General features: G+C 38.2%; 1 long non-coding RNA gene across 3 annotated transcripts in view; it reads left to right on the top strand.

Annotated features, from left to right (window-relative positions):
* The window catches only part of LOC136098767 (uncharacterized), a 44,139-nt gene that overhangs the window by 6,629 nt on the left and 15,238 nt on the right, over nucleotides 1-22,272 (top strand). For all 3 annotated transcript variants that reach the window (XR_011737736.1, XR_010650979.2, XR_011737737.1), the window contains one exon: nucleotides 12,019-12,144. This is a non-coding gene — a long non-coding RNA (uncharacterized lncRNA). The remainder of the gene's footprint in view (nucleotides 1-12,018; nucleotides 12,145-22,272) is intronic.

The raw sequence follows: 22,272 nt of genomic DNA, 5'->3' as shown, positions 1-22,272 counted from the left end.
GGTAGAAGCAGACACAGTGTAGACACCTCACAAACAAACCAGTGACCATGTTCAAACACCACTCAGCTCAAGACTCTATCCATAAACCACTATCCAAGAATACTGAGGAAGTGAGGATGGAATAAGTGATATCAATATGGGAGTGTGGGAGGTAGAAGAGAGGAAAAAAATCAATTTAATTTAATATTGAAACAATAATAACAAAGTGAAGTGAAAACTAGAATAATATACAAAAGTGAAGTAGCAATCATGAAAAATTTCCTGTGAGAGCTTGAGAAAAAGACTATAGGGAAGAAAAACAGAAATGATTGGTGTAATAAGGACAGAAAAGCACAAGAGAAATAAAATTTGACATTAATTGTAGGATCGAATACGACTTATTGTAACTATGGAAAGATATACTGCGCTGTGGGTTGCAGACTGCTTTCAATATTTGCTTGATGTTTTTGAAAGTTAACTGTTATTTTATTATATCATATGGTTAAACCAAAGAAGTGAATATGAGAAAGGAGAATTAACTCTCGGGACAGTGGAAAACGTGAGTCAGTTTTTGTCATCATACTGATCTAATATTCATTTTCCATTGGAACTAGATTGTCATTAAAGAATAACAAAAATTCCACATCAGCTTTTAAGCTCTGCTAGAAACTTCATGCTGCTCAAACATGCAGGGAAGCTCTCTACCAGCCCTTCTATTCGGGTCCAATGCTCTCCCCAGTATCCAATGGTCAGCTCTTGAGGCCCTGGTGACTCTAACAGAGGCCATATAAAATTGATGGGTTTTCATTAACTTATTTTTTTTCAGAAGTTTGGGTTTTCCTTAGCAGTGATTTAGTTAGTGAAATGGAGAATTGACACAGAAAGTGCTGAGCCGTGGCACTCCGTCCCCACCAGTTGTTCTACTGCTCGGTTCCTCAGGGCAAATGGGGGAGAAATCCCTTCTCTTGCTGGTGAGATGCAGCCAGTTTTGGGGTGTTCCACAGTGCACAATAGCTCCACACAGCCTCTATGCATTACTGTGTCGACTGGCAAAGAGACTAGGAGTGATAAGTGCAGCAGGTATTGCGTGAATTCTCTATAAAATTATCTTTTTCAGTGCTCAGAAAATCTGCATCTTCGCTGAAGAAAACTAAACTGATAATTGCTGGATGCTAGGATGATATACCTGCTGCAGGATCATGTTTTATTTTTTTCAACATGTGGGGCTATCTCAGTCTTCAGTCTGGCCTAATAAGACTGTTTTCATGCTCTTAAGCTTTTTGACCATATTTGTTCAACTGGAACAAGTATTTTCCACTAAGTGTTAAACAACTTGCCTTAAAATGGATTTTATGTATCAGTCATGTTAATATACATGTGTCCTTCATAAAGGACTAAATAACCAATCACAGGTAACTGACTTCACTTGAGTATGTATTTCCTAGAAATGGCCTATGAGCAGATGATAAATTTTGAACTATTTATTAAATTCAAATTAAAATAAGCTGCTAAATGTGTGCAACTTGTGAGGAAGAAAAAAATTATAATGAAAATAAGCCATTCATTTAATGCAATCTATTTATGTATCATTGATTGTTACTAAAATGCAAATCACATCTGGCAGTAGAGTTAATACCTCTGTCTTCTCAAAGAAATGCTTGGTAGATGTAAACTAAATATTCCCTAAATCTTCTTGTGGCATAGGCTTGCTACTAAATGAAAGGCCAGCTCTACTTCATCCATGGGTGTGGATTTCTTTTTGGACAACTTTCCTTGTTTGAAATACATAGCAGACCATTGATTTTGTGAGAGTTGGCATGACCAGGGCAGAAGGCTGAAAGAATGACAGCAAAATTAAATGAGAGGAAAGTAATTAATGGGAGAAAATACCTGGCTTGCATGTTTGAACCAGCAACCAACCTACAAACGCTACTAGATTTGAGTCTAGACATTTTCTGTGGCATTAATTTTAAATGTTTTCATAAAACATTTTCTAAACAGATTACATAGGTTGCAAATGAAATCAAATTAATATTTCATTACAAGAAAGAAAACACACAAAATGAAAATGCAGGAAGTGAAATTGTTTAAAAAAAAAAAAAGTTGTCTAAATCTGTTTGACAAACTATTTTCATAGCTATTATTCCCATCACAATAATATCATTCAAGCCTCCTAAATACTGGATAAAGACTCAGTTGCCATCTATAACGTGAAAATGCAGTTAAAATTAGGCCGTCTTACATATTAGGTCTTTGATATACCCTATTTTCTGGCCAGGACAGAAGCATGTCCTTTGAAGACTACCACAGAGCTGGTCTCACTGCTGGAACACTTAACTTTTATGACCTTTACCACTAAAACTGGACAAGACTGCTGGTCTAGTTCACAAGAGAGAGCTCCAGTGTTCATTATTTTATGAAGTGAAATACAAACGATACCTTCAGATGAGCAGCAAAGTTTCAGTCATAGCAGATTCCAATAAATACCTTCCCCTTTCATGTGTAAGGTTCAAAGCTTTGCAAGTCTGGAAAGCTCGATAGAGGATGAAGAGTTAGCCAGATTCAGTTCATTAGGACACATCTTAACTGGCAGCTTGTAAAATAAACCTTCTCCCCCACTTCTTCCACCTCCTTCAAAAAACATGATGCAACCCCAACAGAAAGCTGATAACCATGCAAAAGAAAGCCTGAAATCTGCAGACAAGGATTTTACTATGTGCTAAGCCTGGAAAGTGGAAGGAAAATGACGTAGCATTGTCCCCTACACACAGAACTTCAGGACAAATCGTTCAACAGAGTAGGAAATGTATTCAAGACATCCAGATTCTCACAAAATCAGGGATAGGCAGTGGCTTATCCATCATGGAATTGCTTGTAGAGAGTTATACTGTATAAAAAGGAAGGGTTCCTGATTATATATAGCTATCTGAACCCATCCCTCCCCAAACATACACAAGAGTGCAAACATACAAAGTCCTGAGATATTTTCCTTTTTGCATTTCAGACTATTTAAAAGCAAACACCTAATTTTAACCTACAGACTTGCATCTGTTCTCTAAAGTTAGTGACACTTTTCCAGAATGAGCCAAGTGACAGTTAAATGACATAAGTCATTGTGTCTTATATAAATGTTGTTCTAAGCAAACCCAGCCTCTTGACAGGCAACAGGGGAATTCCCAGAAGAGATATCCACAAAAGCTGGGTGTTCCTTCATTCATTTCCTCGATCAAAACCAGCCCAAAATAAGATGTCCAGTACTGCATCAGCAGAGTTATTCTTATTAACAGACATACACATACATGCAAGCAGTATTTGGTGTTCAATATGTATTTAGAAATGCATGTCAATAAATGTATATTAGAGACACACAGATAAAATTCTCTGTCAGTGAATTTCCAGTTTCTAGTTTTAGCACAACATTTACAGTTGTAGATCTCCCAGGTTTTACCACGATTAGAACAGTTTATTCACTGTACAGTTTACTAGTAAATATTTCTACTGTTGATTAGTTCCCTTTGTCAAAGGTTTCCCCATAGTGTTTTTTACAGTCACAGGAATAAATCTTATGATTCTTTTCAGTGTTATGCTACAGGAAGAAAGGAAAGAAGACGGAAGTATTTTTACTGTTTCTGTAATTGTACAAATAGAGACTGCTAGTCTCCTCAAAGACACTTCTGTCTCTGTCCTGCCATTTTGTGGGGTTTTTTATGTGCAAATTTCCTTTCATTTTATAAAACATTTCTATTGTTTTCTTATTTTCAATATTCTATTACAATTTGGAAACAGTCTCTCTAGAAATGATCTTCTTCTCTAGGAGCTGTATATTTCTTCAGAATAATGACTTATAGTAAACTTTAGGATTTGACCTGCCCTGACAAAACCATGCATAATGAAAGATGAGCACTTTGGTTCTTATTGTCAAACCCACATTTAAATGTCATTCCCCTAATCCTGCAAAAATTGAAATGGAGGAGATACAGCAGTGGTGAAGTGGAACAGTTCCTACTTCTCTGTGCAAAATTTATACAAATTTGTCCAGGGCAGGGCTGAAGATGTCTGAGACTCATGAAGTATGTAGCATGTTCTAAACTCAACCCAAGGACTGAACACAAGGAGGGAAGAGTGACCTATTCCACCTCCCTGAAACAGATCTTGCACATTTAAACACCAGTATCATCTGAAAAACATGTGCAGCATGGTCCAAGGGGAAAGACAAGTGGAGGGAGGGAGAATTGGATCCTCTGGCTTTTCCCAGATATGTTCACTTTGCATCTGAAGTAGAACTGTTCCTTGCCCTAAACTGAGGAAAAGACTGGAGAAAAAAGTCCAGAAAATATCAGTTCTCATTAATGATATTGCTATCCTGATTCTAAAATTCTGACTCAGTTCAAAATCCTGCAAATAGGATCTGCACTTGAGAATGGAGTAACTCAGCTGCTCACAGGAGCTGGTTCTCTATGCTGGTATTCCCATTGCACCATTTTCCACATGTAACAGTTAGTCCTGTGTGCCTTTGTCAGAACCTGAAACTAAAGCTGCTAGAAACAAACAGAAAAGGGTGTTTTATTCTATGGAATGCCCCAGAATGACTCTCAAAAGACATGTTTTTTGGCTGTTAGGTTGGCTGCCCATCTGGTTATACTTTTCAAGAAAAATGATGATTGAATATTCCTTCTTATGTGAAACAGAATTGCTAATTCAGAAATATCAAAGTGATCTGGTTTTTGTTCTGTCACAGCCTGGTGTTCAGGTTAGTCTATTAAACTACTTCAGCACTTTATTTCACCTACTCCAACTCTGCTATTCTTTAGCCAGGTTTTTGACACAGCAGTCCTGACTCACACTCCTTGTAGTTCCCTCAAATGGCTGTAGTGCAACAATCCACTTAACTTTTAAACATTAAATTTCAGGAATAAGTTTTAACGATCTTGCCCAGCAGAAAGTGCACTTACTGAATTTGGACTCAGTCAGGATCAAAATTGGACAAAGCCTCTCCTACCCATGGATCCAGGGATGACTTTTCCTCTGGCTGCTCTGTGCTTCTGGCAGAGCTTCACTTACAGTTTCATCTTTTCCTCTTCTCATCTCTCATGCTAGACAATTGCCTGCAGTGATCCTTTTCCCCTTTAGTCCCACATGTACACATTCTCCCAATTTTCTAAGAGTTTTACTCCATCTCACTTTCTGTAATGAAATTTTGGCCCTTGTTATCACACATATGTATATGAGATCTTATATACCATGTAACAAGAGTAAAGGGAGGAAACTGAGCTACATTTACTAAGTAACACTTTGCTGTGTCAGTGATGCTACTTTAAGGAAGATGCCTGGATAAAGGTGAATTCTAAAAGTGACTGGGGAGCCAGACTTTGCCCATACATTCTGTAATAATGGCAGCCTTCTGTTTGCCACCCAGACAAAGTCTGGGAAATTCCTGCTAACTCACCATTTAGCATTATCTATCTGCTTTTTGATGATCACTGTTTTACCCTTGAGTTTTAGAAGTAATCTTGCACTGAGTGCTGATTTTGAACAATGTGATTTGGATTAAAGGTTCCTGTTCATCATCATTACAGCCTGTGAACCATGTACTCTGATAGGAGTGTTTTTGTGTATTCATTAATTCATGCTTGAGAAGCACTTTACAAACGTAAAGCAGTACATAAATGCTGATTTACTGTTTTTTCTGAACTGTGCTGTTGTTGATCATCCTGCTCAGGTTTGTTTCAGAGCTTTCTGGAGACTCCACTGGCTGTACTGTATTCTTGGCAAATCCACAGACAGGGACTTCACAGCTCAAAGGAAGCAGAGGAGAGCTGAGTAATGATGGCACAAACCTTCTGCCACTTGGACAGAGATCTTGGCAGCTCTTGGGGCCCTTGTCACCCTGAGGACGCACAAAGTGGTGTGTTTCTGGAGCGGACAGGTTCTCCCTCCTCTCCACTCTACTTAGGGAGAGCCCTGGTGCACCTCCAGCCCACCCTCACTGCACTTAGCGATCCAGGATCTCAGCAAATGGTTTCCCATCACGTTTCCAATCCTCCTGAGTGCAACAGCAAAGCAGGTTTGGCATCTTCTCCTCACAAACCTTACTGCCCTCACACATACATCACACATAGACTCAGATCATAATGTAAGTAGGATTTATTGGCATCATGTACTGCATGACTCAATCTGGGTGGTCAATGTCCATTTGCATCTTTAAAGGAAAAAATAAAAAAGGTATATTTTCAAACACAGCAGAGTTCACCAGATAAAGGAAAAGTCTCCTCCTTGTATAACATGTAGTTGTATTAGGCCATTAACTTGAGTTACCCAGCCAAACCCCAACATAGGTCCTGGACAGTGACATCTCTGAGAAATGCCGGTCTGTGCCTGCGTGTCGCATCTTTCTGCCTAAGGGAACAGCCTATCCATAACTCAGCAAAACGTCTTAAAACCAGCCTACAAACTTCACAGACATTGTCATCAAGTAAAGACTAATTTATTACAATTCTAGGAACAAAAATAAAAGCAACATCAAACTCTGTCTGAAATTTTCATTTTATTACTAGCTGCTCACACTGATCTTTTCCCAGGGTGTACCTCTCTGTCTGAGGCTGAAGCCAAATTCACACTGTCAGTGTGCTGTTATGGAGAACTGCTGCGTGGGACATCTGAGCCAACAAAGCTGAGGGAACAATTTAAGAGGCAGTACCTGTACTGCAGTGTGGAACAAACCTTTTGTTCTGATTTGGATGCTGCTTATATGTTAGCTTGTTCATTGAAAGCAAACTTAGAGGGAGGCCATTTTCATTGTGTTCCTCTGTACCTGTAATTATAGTTTTGTGTAAAACAACCATTATTTATTTATGCTTATGTCAAGACCTAAAAGAGACACTATTCTCATGTACAGTAAGAAAAGCTGTATTCCACCTAACAAAAGAGGATCTACCTGCAGCACAAATGGAGAACGGTGCCTGGAAAGGATTCTGATAACTTCACAGAAGCTGTTGCTCTTCCTTTTGGAAAATTTAGTATCATTTGTGGTTTCTAATGACACATGACTGCCTCAGCCTAACTGTGGCATACAGAAAAGGGCTCCTGTTGCCACCCAGACTACTTCAAAATATCTAACCCAAAGATTTGTTGAGAAAAGAATGAAGAACTGTTCATCAAAAAATTGTCATGCCTAACATAACCATGCTGAGCTCATTCAAACCTACCCCAGCCATGAATGAGGCTCATTCAGTTTAACAAAGAAAGGGTTTGCAGGATTCAGATTCCAAGTTTGACACAATTAATAGTGTTTGTATGTTCAAGAATGTTGTTGTTAAGAAAGAGCATATTCAAGATGTTATCATATTTCATAGCACACTTAGAGGGTGAAGAGGCACTTGACATAAGACACTCTGGTTTTCATAATCCAAATAATTTGGTTGTTTAGGAAGATTTACATTTTCCACAGCTTCTTTCCCTCCATTCTTCTACCAGTGTCATATATAACATAATTTTTATTTTCCTTCTATTCCAGTGCCTTGCTTTTGGGAGGATCTAAACAGATAGAAAAAGTTTGGTCTGAGTATCAGCAAAACTGAATAGCAGCAAAACTAAAGCATGCTTTTGCATTTAGTGGGTCTGCACTTGCATGAAACAAGACTGTAGCATTGTCATGAAATTAATAACATGAAATGAATAGCAACAATTCTGTCTGTTGCAGGCATAAAGAGGAAGAGACCAGACTGAGGAAGGTACACAAAACTAGTGCATCTTGAACTAAATCAAAAGAAAATAAAGAGGCACTGGAAAAAAATCTAAATTTAGGGAACACAGAATTTGCTAAATGTGAATTCTGCAGTCAGAGTAACTGGGGCAACTGTGACATTACCTTTTTTTTGTACACTCGCAACATTATTTTTTCCCCACATGGCTATGCAACTGTACTAGGACCACTAATGAAATATTGCACTGAATTTTGTTCTCTTCAGAACCAGAAAGCATTGACAAAAACCAGGCTCTGCTTCAGGAAAGCATATGTATTTAGATGTCCAAGTTCCACTGAAATCCACATGCTTTAATTCTAGGTCATCTAGATGTTGCCTTAAGTTGGGGACAAAAAGAACAAAAAGTACAAACTATCTGAAGGAGATATCTTTCAATAAAACGTATCTATAAATCAGTGGACATGTAAATCATGAACTTTTCATTTAGGCTGTAAAAGAGACAGAAGAGTTACCTCAATTACTGAGAAGCATATAAATGTGATTGATGGACTGGTGTAAAGGCAAGAAAAAAGCAAGATCAGTATCGAGACAGCTTCAGAGTACAGGAAACAGCCTGTCCACTCTAGCTCTCATGCTATGTTTACATGCTGCCTGTTCGTGCTACAAAACATATAGAACAAGAAAATACTGCATGAAAGAACAATTAGTTAGATATATAAAATGCATACTAGAAGGGAAACCTGTCCTTAATCAATTAACCTGGAAGGGATGTTCACTCTGCAGCCTTTATGGTAATGTGATTCCTCTGCTTCTCAAGTGGCATACCTTCTGCCCGAGGCCCTCAAGGAGAACAAGGCAGTATGTGGATCTTCTAGGGAAAAAGAGCTAGTCCCAAATTAACATGAATGAAACTTTTGGTATGCAAATAGCTCGTAGCAGATACAAAAATAACTGGAAGGAGCTGAGGCAGATGCAGAGCCCTAGACCTGGAGAAGAAAAGAATCAGGTTGCATTGGGCAACAAACACGTACACAGCACATTAGCCTTCCAGGTGGTAGACCTGACTTGTGCTTTTGCTGTTTCTCAACATTTAACACTGAACAGCAACAACAAAAACCCAAGTCTTCCTTAAGAAGGAGTTCCTTTCAGCTGGTTATTAATTAGAGATGCAACTGTTGGATCTCCTGGCCCTCTGCTGTGCTGCTCACAGTGAAAAGTACAAAGTGAGAGCCTGCTGTGTGGGTAAACTGATGACTCACTTTTAGTACCAGGTTGAGCCAGGACCTTGAAGGCTGCCAAGTTAACTCTACAGGGATCCCCACTTCAGCCCACTCACATTTCCTAATAACAGGGCTGCATTTCAGCAGGCTGTGCTTAAGCAAGGCACTTTGATTTGTAAACAGAGGCAGTCTAGGAAATAATGTACCAGTGTGGTTAGCTGTATAATGCCATAAGACAACAAGATATAATGGCAGCACTGCTATTAAATGGTCAGAGGGTATTGCTCAAATTTGAATGTGACAGCAATTAATAAGAGATAACTTTTAATGGTAATTTAAAATTCCACCCGCGCCCTCTGTAGTCCCTGGAGAGGTATTACTGCCCCTCTTTGCATCAGATAAAGAGGAAAAGACTGCTGGTAAATGTATGCCTACAGAAGCACACATTTTAACAAGTTTTAATTTATAGTTAGAAGACCAAAAAGTATTTTATACAAAATAGACTACATGTTCCTGTGTTTTGACATAAGGGCTTAAAACATCATGCTTGCTGGAATACTTCTGTGGGTTCTTTAGACATTTATTTGAAGTCCCCTAGTCTCAGCCTGGTGAAATTTAGGATGTGCAGAAACATGCCAGAGTACTGACTCACTCCTGGCAGATTTGTATCTCATTCTATCCTGGCATAAACTACAACTCATGTGCTGTTGCCACGCAGATCAAAAGATGCATGTTTATTGTCCTGGCCACATGACTGAAAATATATTGCTGTGTAAGCTCTCCGTTAGGCTTCCTGCTTGAGGACAAACCTCCTTCTGTTCAGACATACAAAGGTTTTCTTAAAAGAGACGTCTGTTTGGTTATAAGACTCCACTGCCAAACTGATTGCAAATCCAGTAGTGTATTCTGAAATGTTAAACAACTCTGTGAAAGAGGTTTAGCTCCCTACCCACCCTTCTTACCCGCTTCATCCACTGGGGTAAGGCTTCAACTTTTTTTTTTTTTTGTGGCAAACAGCCTTCAACACGCTGTACACTTGGCACACTTTCAGGATTATGGTTTTGTGACTGCCTGGTATACACGGGATAATGTGCAGGAGGTATAACTCCTGTGGTAGGAAATGAGTGCTTTTTCCCTCTCACTAAATCACTTTCGCTTCTACTGGGCAGTCACAGAAAGCAAAGAGAAAAGCCTAGCCAAGGGATATTTCAAAATCTAAAACCAGGCAAATGAAAGGAAAAATCCCCAGATAAATAATGCCATTTCACCCACCTAATCTCCTCCAGCCAAGGTTATGGGGGAGTAAGAATTCATCACAATCTTGGTCCATTTTTCCTTAGTCTGGGTGCAACAGGCTGTCAACCCTTAGGTCTTTGCTGGGATTGCACACCAGAATATCCTGTGGTCCTTAGCTGACAGGCAGATAACTTCTCTCTACATTAAGGAGCTGCTAGGTTTGGGATATGCCTTGGGTAATTATATAAACCATTATTTTTCTCCTTTTGTCTCTAGTGCTGCAATATCACATAAGACTTTTTCAAACTTTATTCATAGTTCAAGCAGAGAACTGATTTTAAATCTCGTATACTTCTCTGTCCATGAGCTAGTTCTGAGGCTCAGGCCACCCCAGGGGGGATGTTCTGGTGCTCCTGGATGCTCAGTTCCTGGCACTCACTCAGACTCTTGGGTTTTATGTACAGCCCATCAAAATGGTGTGGTTTCCTGATGACGAGAAATTCAATATTTGCAATTGAGAAAGAATTACATGTAGGAGTAGCTAGCTAAATCTTGCCATTGCTACCAAGTAAAACATTAATTAAGTAAAACCTCTGTTTAACACACCCTTGTACACAACATAAAAATTTGAAGTAAAAACTATTTTTAACTATTCTTGAGATTCTCTTTGCCTTCTGGGCTCCACAGATCTCAGCTGGCAGTAACACAGACACAAAGCACTTAATATACATGATCTACGATCACTTTTGACTAACATTTCAAGAATGGCTTTCCATTAATATGTATCAGTTTATAAATTTATAAAAATAGGAAATCTATTAATGGAGCTCTTTTTAATAGTACACATAATGTCTTTATTTTCAAACCAAGGCTCTTTTTTGATCATTTGCAAATGCTGCCTACATAGAAAAGATGCATTAAAATGTGAATGCTAGTCCAGCTGCCTTAACTGTCAAAATATTTAGTGCATAGAAGAGAGCTTTTTGACTGGTGTAAACTACAGTAATTATGCTGCAGTAAGAGAGACACCAGTGAGGATTTAGTGCTGTGTGCAGTCATGAACACAAATGCACTCTCACATCTTTCAGCGGTTACATAGCAACGTTACCCATATATACCTGAAACACAGCTTTGTGAGATGTGAGGCTCTCAGGAAAAAACTGGTTTTCTTGGGATTTCACCAACTATTGTTTAATCAGTATTTATTATAAAAGGATGTGTATGTACAGGAGCAGAGGAGAAGGAGACAAAACTAGTAGAAATACGAAAAAAGAAGAAGATAGCAACAAAAGATTTCTAACTGTACCAGGTGTAGGAGCTCTTAGATGGATTGATGACATTATACATCTATGCATGCCTAAGCCAGTTATTTTGGCATGTAATCATCAGCTAGCAACCTGTTTGGAAGGAGGAGAAACAGCCATCCATTGTTTCAAAAGAAACAATATTAAACAATTATGTACGTCACTGTGGCATTCACAGTTCCTCAGTGCCTGGGTGGCTGATGATTCATCCTTCATGTCCCGAGTTATGTTTCAGATTGGAGGATCTTCTAAATTGTAATTTTTGTGTGAATAATCTCTAAAAATATATCTTTGCCTCTGATACAAGCCAAAACTCTGAGAACTGCGATAGGATTGTAGTGCAGGAAGTGCAGAATTCATCCCAAAGTTTATAAACGCAGTTACAAAAAATGCCACACTTTGTTTCCCTATATATGTATGTTCGGCATTATATCCACCATGCTGAAGGCTGTGCAAAAGTAGTCATTTAATTATAATGGGCCATCACACTTTTTGGCAGTACTAACTGCAACTGACCTTTGTATTCTCAATACATTAAAAACTGGTTCCCTGAAATGTGTTCATTTTTCGTTGCAGGAATATTTTTCTACTGCTACAGAGGCAGACTGAGAAGCCATGGATACAGCTTGCTCTTTCTGGTTTGATGAGAAAATACCAAAGCTAAGCCATCCACAGTTTTCATAACAATTAAACCTGGCACAGGTGCAGTATCATTCTTTTCTTGCTATTGGGACTAATCCTGTTGGTATTGATGTGACTGTTTCTCATTTCAGTATTTTGCACTTGTAATCTTCTCAGAAGACAGCTTAGGGCATCGATTTTTTTGTTATGTTTTGTTTTTTCCAGCAGTTTCCTAAACCAGGCACATGTTAAAAAATGCCCATGAGCCTTCTGTGGTTGCAGATGGCTCAGGACATTCAGGACGGTAATTAGAGTCAGAGATGTACACAAAAGAGCCTGTGGATGAGAAGTGGGAATGAGATGTACTGTATCATTTTCATTTGTTTCATGGAAGTCACAGGGATAAAGTTACCAACTTCTGTAACGCCCATGTGAACATGGAGGCTCCATCGTGCATTGTGAGCACATGAGACCACAAGAACGGGGAAAGAAGCTTTTCTGTCCTACTCTGTTGGAAGACAGAAGCTTTTAACAGTTGTGGGGTTTTTTTGGTCCCCACCCCTGGTGAAAACCAAAACAAACCCCCTTTTCCCTTCAAATTAGCCAGGAGTCTCAGAGTCTGGGAACTCATCTGGGATGTGTAAGTAAGAAATGCAAGTTCCTAATAGCTTACTATCAAGACCTTTCTGCAATAGATGATTCTCTGGAACCAGAACTTCCCTACAGGAGCTAAGGGAATTTATCGTATCATCTTCTTTTCTGTGAAAGTTGGGTATTCCGATGTCAGGGAATTTTCCACCAGCCACTTGGCCAGAGTGAAAGGACACTGATGCACTGACATCAGGGGATTCAAATTGCTTTTATCTGCTGTGAACTCAGGACTAGTTGGGAGGTTTCAGTAAGGTCCTCCATAATTTAGAATTCCATTTACTTTTTTTCCACAAAAAATTGCAAGTTTGAAGTTCCAGCTGCTGGACTGGTTTAAAAATTCAGCTTCATTTGACAGCCTGCTTTATAATTGCAATAGTAACATGTAGGAGACCTATTCTGGGCTCTAAAAGATTAAACAAGATGAGGCCTGCCAGACCTCTGCAGAAACCCATGTGGCAATAAGAAGAGCAGATTCAGCAGATCTCTCTCTCCTTTCTGTATCCCTAGTTCAGCAAAATAAGTGTATATATGAGCACTTCAAACAGTAATTTGTGGATACTGAATGGCAAAGATTATAGATTTGTTTGAAAATTTTAGAAGGAGTATAGTTGCTTTGAAATTAAAAAAATATATAAACTGTATAACAAGGAGAAAGCCTAATATCTTGTTATATCATTAAAGCAGTCATTTGTACTATTTGCCAAAAGTTCAAAAGAACTGGAGTCCCACAGGATTAAAAAAAGACTTCTTACAGGAATTTTTGTACTAATTTTCTTGCTTTTCAGCCTAGACCATGGCAGAGCAGCAGGGACTCCTTGAAATCTTTGAAAGGCTTTACTAATTGTCTTAATTTATATATAAGATGCTCAGGTACTTTGGTAATGAGCAGTAGGTAGGTTAGGAGTGTAATAGCAACTCCATTTTTCTTACAAGCATTTCTGATTTGACACCACTCCATTAATTAAAAAAAAGTTATTAGCAGCTGATAACAGACCTGATACTGGAATATATCAGTGCGTATGACATTCATGTCCCAGTTGTTGTGCTTATACGGAACAGTTCATGAATGCTGATGCCTGTTACCTCTAAAATCAGATAATTCCTTTGTTATTTCATAACTTCTGTGATAAGGATTTGGGGACTCAGTAGGACCTCACCGATTTCTACAGTGTAGTGCTTCATCTTTCCCGAATTTTTAGGCCAGAAGAATGAGTTTCAGAGAGCACACACACTTCTGTTTGCAGGTCTCAACATCAGATTGCTAATCTAATTAACATCCTTAACATTTTATACAATACATTGACTCAGCTGTTCTTGGAGCCCTGTGGCACCTGGTTATGTTACTTTTCAACACTGCTGTAAATCAAAAGAGAAAGGCTAAGGTCACTGTGTTTGCTGTATCCTTCAGCTTGGGACTCTGATGGCTTTACCAACTGTACATTGATGTTGTTTTTACAACTTGCTGAAAAATACTTCATCTCTTGGTCCAAGACTTTCATTTGTATCCTCGCCTAACACACAAGGTAGCCTCTAGCTCAAATGCAATATGCACAAATTTAAAAACAAAACAAACAAAAAAAAAAATCAGGAAAAGTAGTTGCAAAGGATGAAGTGCACAGCAAAGATTTAACATAATCAGCAGGAAAAACAGAAACAAACAAACAAACATAGTTCTTTGGTGCTTTGCTTTTAAGGTTTCTGTTCCAGCTGGGCATGATTCCTATTTTTATAGAGAGAATTATTGACATATTCTCTGAGAGGAAAGTAAAAACTTGGACAACATTTTCAAGAGTTCTGCTGAGGGAGTGGCCCAACAAAACAAAACAATGGATAAACACTGGATCAAAATGTTATTGGCTTGAACTGAGAGAGGGCAGTGGCAAAGCTGGAGGAGAGAGCCTAGCTTTGTGTCCTGCCAGGTCCAGGGCAGGTTCAGCCATTGTGACAGATGTCTGTGTTAGCATCGCCCAACTGGATGGAACCATTTTTCTGCTCAGGACCGGGATGCAGTGATTCCCTTGCGGGACCAGAGATGTACCAATACATGAACCTCTCACATGGAGTTTTGGGCAGGTCTGGGTAATGATGCCTGCTGTATTTTAAACAATAGCTTTTGTTTTACTGAGTAAGTGTACGGGAAGCATCAGCTCCCAATTGTGCAAATTATGTCACAATGCAATTTCTAAACTAATAAAACAAATTACAGTGAAAAATGGTTATCATCTACAGTAGATACTGCAGATTCCCAAATAGTGGAACTTTAATAATTTATGTCACTACAAGTTACATTGATTTCACCTGTCTTACTTTTGCTCTGCCTTTCACATGCTGTTAAAAACATTCTGCTGAATTTTAAGAAAAAACAATAGCGTAGTCAGGAGTCAATGTAAGGCAAAAGTGTTGATAAAATTTACCCAAGTATTCTACGTAGGGAGTGAGATTTTTCCTAGGAAGTTTTCACTTAATTGTAGACAAGACTGTTATGGTTGGCAAAACCTAAGGAGATATGAAATCAAGGGAGTCTGATGTGTTCTGTGAGTTTGGACACACCGATGAGCTTTCTTCCACTGATACAATTCTGCATAACAAGTAGTAAATCTAATAATGAAATGGAATATATTTGGTCATCCCTACTTTTTTTTTTTTTTTTTTCCCCCCAAATATATTAATCTATAAAATACAGCGGCTGTATCTGGTACCTGTTGTGCAAATTTTTTACTATCTCTGTTTTTAAGGTATGTGTCTGGAAGTAATCCTTATACTTGGGCTCGTATGTTTGCTCATACTGTCCCATTGTCCCTACTTCAAGTTGCATGCAGACTTTGCAGGGTGAATACATTATTTTATTTATTTCTAAATTAACTAATATTTATCCCTTTCCTCAAATGAATCACTTACTACAGATATTATTTCTGAACTAAAGGACCTAAATCCAGGCCTCATCCAATATTCTACACGTTTGGGTATTTCAGCCTTTTTCAAGACTCACAAAGTATTCTTGAATTTTGAATCAAGAGAGCAACGTAGGACTCATAAATGCAGCGGATCTGGGTTGGAGATAACTCTACAAAGCTTCTGCAGCCATAATGTATGCAGGGATCATTTTATCTTCTGAATTTGAAAAGCATCCAACACTGTGTGAGTGCAATTCTGATTTGGATGCAGGAATGTACTGTAACGTACTTTTCTGTTTCTGTGTTTGTTTGGTTTTGGGTTTTGTTTGTTTGTGGTCTTTGTTTGGTTTTTGTTTTGTTTTTTCCCTTAGTATGTAAATGGATTTTCCTAAGTGTAAAATCTAGTTCAATACTTTTCAGTCAACTTGACTACCTTGAGGGTTTTTGTTACTTAAACTGACATATTTGATAATTCTTGGGCATCTGTTTTCTGTTAGCCTAGCTAGTTATTCCCTTCTAATTTTCATAAAGCCTATGAAACTGTAAAAGGACATCAGATATTATTTTTCTATTCCCCTGTGTCCAAACAAATTATAATTTAATGAATAACGTGCAGGTTTTAATCAGACTGGTTAAGAAGCGAGGATTGGCTTTTACAGCTGTGGTAAACACGGCCTAGCGCCACCCAGTGGGTTTGGTTAAAAAGATGTAATTTCAGCACATCCCACGTTTCCAAACATCTCCATAAAACTTTCCATGGTCAGCTCTGACTCCAAGCCCAGCATAGATATAGCTGTGGAATGGCTGGGATTTACCACAGCCTCCTCCTAATCTCTGGAGGATTTCTGCTTAACTGTCTAAACAGATCACCATGTTCAATTATGAAGCAGCTCTAAGGCTGCAGGCAGTACCAGGAGGTGACAGGATGGCACTGGCTGCTCCCCCAGCAAAGCTCATGGGACCCTCGGTGGCCACAGCTGAGCTCTGTCCCAGCAGCCAGCAGGCTGGGGTCTCCTCCAAGAGCTCTGATGGAAAACCACAGCTTAGCCCTTTGGAATTGTGACGGATTACAATCAACCTGGAAGAGTGAAAGACAGGACAGAAAAAGTCAGTTGAGCTATCAGGATAAGCACCTCAAACCTCTGTCGTGGCTGCTGGTTTCAGAATAATGGCCCACCTGAAATACGCACTCCTAAGTTTCTCCTCCAGTTTCTGGAAGTGATGGTTATTTCAGAAGAAATCAATAAATGTCGATGTGCATGAAATATGGGACAGATCAAATAAAGGTATTTCAGTATTAAAAGCTATTAATTTTGTGCAACATACATTAGAATTACAACATTATTAAATTCCATTAAGCTAAAATGATATATTTAACTCAGACTTCAGAGTGCTAATTTCATAGTCCCCTCCAAGCTGTTCCTGCAAAGGTGTTAGGGGTAATTAGCTGCCATTTTCTCAGTAATTCGGAATCTGCAATTAATCAAAATGCAGGGCCTGAGTGATTGTAGAAAACAGTAACACTTAGTTTATTATGTAGCACATTCTCATTCTGGTTGTTCTATGATGGGATCAGCTACACTTTTCCCCCAGAATTTATTATGCTTACCCTTCAACCAATTAGTTTTTCTCACTTTAACTTAAAACCTGGTGAGTTTGTTATATATATGCATAAGGTTGCTTGTCAGTTATATTGGGCAGAGACCTGCAGGACTGCATGTGTTTAAGCAATTGTGAACCTGGTATTGTCCAGAAAAAACTTTGCTTTCTTAAAGAAATGGTTTTTTCTTTAAAAAATGGGAATGGAAAAATGAGAGCAATGGTAAAACTCAGCTTGCCACAGCTACAAGTGCCTGGCATGGAGGAACACCGAGAAGTGGCTGATGTCACACTGCTCAGGATCAAGTTGTGGAGTCCAGGTCTACAGTTGCTTGATCGTGGTACATGGATACAGCCACACTTCCAGATCATGCAGGCTGTACAAAAGTAATCACTACCAAGGCATTATGACAATCATGAAGCCGAGACCTTTGATTTTCATATTCCAAAACAATCTTAGAGGTAGCATTTTCACTGAGGTTCTCATGTAATTTTAGAAGTAAATCCTGGTGCTTTGTTACATGTTGATTTTACAGCTAGTCTCACGGGGAAGGAGATTTTAAAATTATAGCCAGTTAAGTGGATAGTTTGCTGAATGCTACTGGTGTGGATAATAGTAGCAGGCCTCCAAGATGGCCGGATGGGATAGTCGTAATTTGCTTAGTACATTTTTGCTTCCTAGCCATTTAAACCTGCATCTGGAAACCCTTCTCTAATTTCACAGCTGCAGTGCACAAACACACATTGGGGTGCAGTGGAGTTTAATAGGTATTAAAAAAATATAGAAATTGAAGCAAACCAAACTTTGATGACTACCAATGCAAAGTCATAAGAAGGACAATACTGAAAGACTCTGCTGTTCCTAAGTGTGTTGGTAGAAGTTAATGTCCCAGTTTGATAGGATTAATGCTGACTGAACAGCATGTTAAACACCCACAGCACTACAACTACTTTGACCAGGACATTTATTTAACACAATTATAATTTAACAACTTCTGCTGCTGGAGTCTTCTTCCTAGCCTGTGTTACTAACCCCGTCTCTCTGGGTACTCTAAAAAACAGGCCTTTATGCTTGAAAATAGCTCTTGGGTGGAGCCTGTGATCTTATTCTGCCACTGTCAGAAGAGGTATCTTGTGCAAGTGTATTCAGAAGTGCTGCTTTAGGCTGTTTTTTTTCCACTATTTTTGATTTACAAGGTGCTGATTAACACATTGTGCAAACATATAGAATAATCCTTTTTGGTTAATTTCTATGATACTGTTGCTGGTGCTGCCCTCTACTGAGAGCAAAGCCCACTCTCAGCTAAAGAATGGGGTTTGTTTGGCTCCTACCAGTTCCTGCTTTCTCTTACTGATCTGTAGTGAACAAAAGACACTTTTTGATGAGGTCATGATCTAGGTCAAGAGTAGCCTTGATCATAGTGGCATGACACAGTGTACTGATGGGTGGGAGAGCTGAATAGGTCTACAAAGTGCAGGTTTTGGGCACAAAGCAGTCCTCCCATCAGCTAACGCCAAAGAATGGGAGGCAGAGGATATTCATTTTGCAGATGGCAATCACTAAACAGCATGGGGATACAGAACAGAAAGTGAGAGGATCAAAACAAAACCCCTGACTTAAAATAAGTGCTGTTTTAAAGATACACTATATTCCTTTTTGACTCATGTATCCTATTTGGATTGGGATAATCCTAATGACCTCTCAAAGTATTTGAGAGCACTGGATTTGGCACAAATTTGGCAAGATAAACTGCATGCTTATTTCCGAGGGAGCCTAAAGAGAGGTGATATTGAAAGAAGTGACACGAAATTGAGATTTTACAGCATTTTAGGTAGATGTTAGCTATACACGAGAAGTGGCAGTATTACTCAAGTGATCATTGCAGTGATGTAGTCGAAAAATGACAAGTGGTATTTCAGTCTATCTTGTGTGGCACCACACAGTCTTATTACTTTGTTTTCTTGAAAAAACAGTGCCAACATATATTTCTGTGTCTTGGTTTCAAAAATATAAAATTATATAGAAAGAGAAGAAAAAAGGATCTTGTATTTCTTTTAGGCTGAAAGAGAAACGCACAGGAAAGTGAAGTAATAGAGAAATTTAGAGAAAAGGAAAACTTAGGAACAGATGTCACTGTTTATTTTTATTTCTTTCCCCGCCCCCCCTACGATCATAATAAATTCTCTCTTATTGCAATGATCAGGGAAGAAGAGGATTACAGCAAGGTTGGGCAGAAGCATCAGATAAAACAGAATATAACCCCACTTAAATCCTCTTCAACATTACTCCAAGATGCAATTAAAGCTACTGTATGAATCTGGTGCTTTAAATGAGTGAGGCTGCCAGAGTAGTGAACTGTCTTCAGACACAATTTAGGAAAAAATCTGAGATGGTTTTCTATCTGTTCCTTGAATTGGTTTTTATATTCTGCTGTGGATGAACTAGATCATCCACATATTTGGCTATCTTATATTGGGTAAAACATGAATAATAGGAAAGGCAAGCAAAGATTCAGCGATGTCAAAAGAGAAGGTCATGTCAAAAAAACAGGGCCGCTCCACATAGTTCTATGCTACTGACAATGTAAAAGACATTTATATTGTTGAAGAGAAGGCTAGTTTGTCTGAACTGTTCATGACACTTTAAATTACTAATGCTGAATAAATAATTTAGTCCGCCACATTTTTCACTGTTCATCTTGTTTGCCTGCTTTTTTCATATGTGAACTTGGAAAATCAAACCAGACAATTTTACAGCAGATTTTTAGCTCTTTGTTCCAAGCGTGCTTGTCAAGTTCCAGAGTTTAGAATAAGATCCAAATCCACTGCTCATTTTAATGCACCCCTAAAGAATTCTAGGTTAAATAAAAGTATTACCAGTCACCTTAATGTTATTTTCTAATACAAGAATAGAGATCAAGTAGACAGCATAAAGTAAAAATCCTAGCAACAAGCCTCTGTGTTTTCATGAACATGAATATAACAAATTGTTTTCAAACTTCAGTAACACTAACTTCTGTGATAAATACATAGGTGTATTAGAATTTTCCACTTTGGAAATGCTCCTGTGTCAGAACACAAATAAAATGTGGTTTGGTTTGAGGGGATTATTTTTTTTGTTTTGTTTGGCATTTTTTGTTGGTGGTTTATTTATTATTTATTATTATTATTTATAGTCAGGCAAGTCATGCTATTTATCTGTCCCATAGAGGAAAACCATAACACAGTTTCAACAAGGTTTAACTGAGTAGAGACTCTCAGGTCATGGGAAGTCAACAAGGTCTCAATAAATTGATCCTGATGAACTAAAACCAAAATTATTGAAGAATTTCCACCTAGTCTGAATCACTTGGAAAACCTTAAACATGGCCAAAACATGTGTGTATTGTCATAAGTCATGCAAATTCATCTTTTAAGAGGAATTGCAAAGTTTTCTTTTAATATATGAATTATTACTTCTCACAAAAACATATGACGAATGACATTTTACCTTATCTTCCTATAAAACCATACAAAGCTTTTTGCTAGGCTAGTAAGCATTAGCAAAAATTTCAATATTAGTTTTGTATTGTGGGAAACTATCTCCTGGGATATAAATACAGTAGCATGATGTAAAGCTTTACCATTTTAAGGTTCTTTAAGATTCTGCACATGTTGCCATTTTGATAGAATGTGTACATTCTTTCTGCACTCAAAAGTTTTTTGTATTACACTTTGTTCTATTAAAAAAATGACACATGAAACTGTATTTAGGATTAAGATATGACTACTTCATTACATAATTCTCGTACTTTAGGGAATGATTTCCTTAAAAAATGGTTTGAGCTGAAACTTGTCATACAAAGCTCTCGTTTGGGAAAGGCTGGGATGAGGAATGGCTTTTCAAAGTTTTATGTAAATCAGTCTTGTCATTTTAAAATTCTTTTTACAGAAGAGCACAACACCCATTCTAGTACCATTTCTAGTTCTCTTAATATTTGCTGAGTCTTAAATAGAAATAAGTTATTTTTCTCTTGTTTTCACAGCCTTTCCTTGTCAGTTTAAATGATTGTTTTGTCTTAAATAGAAAGTTTACCAAGTCTCAAATCCTACTTAGTACTTGTTTTGCTTCTCTCAAAGCATGTGCAGTGATGGATGTTTTAAGTTAATTTAGTGCTGTGAAAGGTGCCAAACTGTCAGACATGGAAACTAAAATAGTCTATTTGTGCTGAGAATGTTTATTTTATGTTATTGTTAAAATTGCAGTTGGAGGCTTCTCCAGCTTTGTGCAGCCATGAAAACCTGTAACATTGGCGGACAAGGGAGCTGGTGAAAGGGATGAGGCTGTAAATGGAAGCATGCTGGCTGATCTGTGCAATGGAAAAGATGACCTGGCAGAGAGCACTGTATTTTAAGTACTTATAGGACACTCATCTCCCCCTCATCAGCCTATCCAAAATTTTTCTGAAGGCAAAGGAAATCACACTGGGATAAAGCAGTGTTTGATAGAGACTCAATGACAATATACAACAAAAATATCATCAATGTAATTTCCCATGAGATTTCTTAACTAGAAAGTATATCCAGTTGCTCTTCTGCAAATCTAATTGTTCAGCTAATTTCCCATAGTCGCAAAGGCAAAATAGTAGGACATGCATTTTCTCTGTTTAGGAGTAACAACTTCAGTTCATTCTTACCAGTCCAGTAAAAGGTACATCCTCCCTTCTTCTGTCTCCTTATGATTTTTTTTTTTTTAAGGTTGGTAAGGAATTCATCTATGTCTTCTAAAAAATATACATCCAAAATGACTAGTAACTAACAGATCAGCATATATACATCTAAGACAAAAGATGGACATATTTCTTGGGCTGCGAAATTGGGCTGTTATTCCATTTTTGACTGTATCTTGTTATTGTTTTGCATTACAAATAGTGCAGTACAGAAAGAGCAGACTCTTGTTCCTAGGGCAAGTACCTACATTCTCAGGTACAACCACTATAATTATATGAGTTAGGGATTATGTCCCAATGTACCTTAAGACCACTGTTTCTTAGTTTTCATCAAATTTATATTCTCTCACCAGAAG

Source organism: Patagioenas fasciata, chromosome 2 (assembly GCF_037038585.1).
Source record: "Patagioenas fasciata isolate bPatFas1 chromosome 2, bPatFas1.hap1, whole genome shotgun sequence".
Lineage (NCBI taxonomy): Eukaryota > Metazoa > Chordata > Aves > Columbiformes > Columbidae > Patagioenas > Patagioenas fasciata.
Note: the sequence above shows the minus strand (reverse complement) of the source record. Positions and strands in the feature narration are given on the sequence as shown.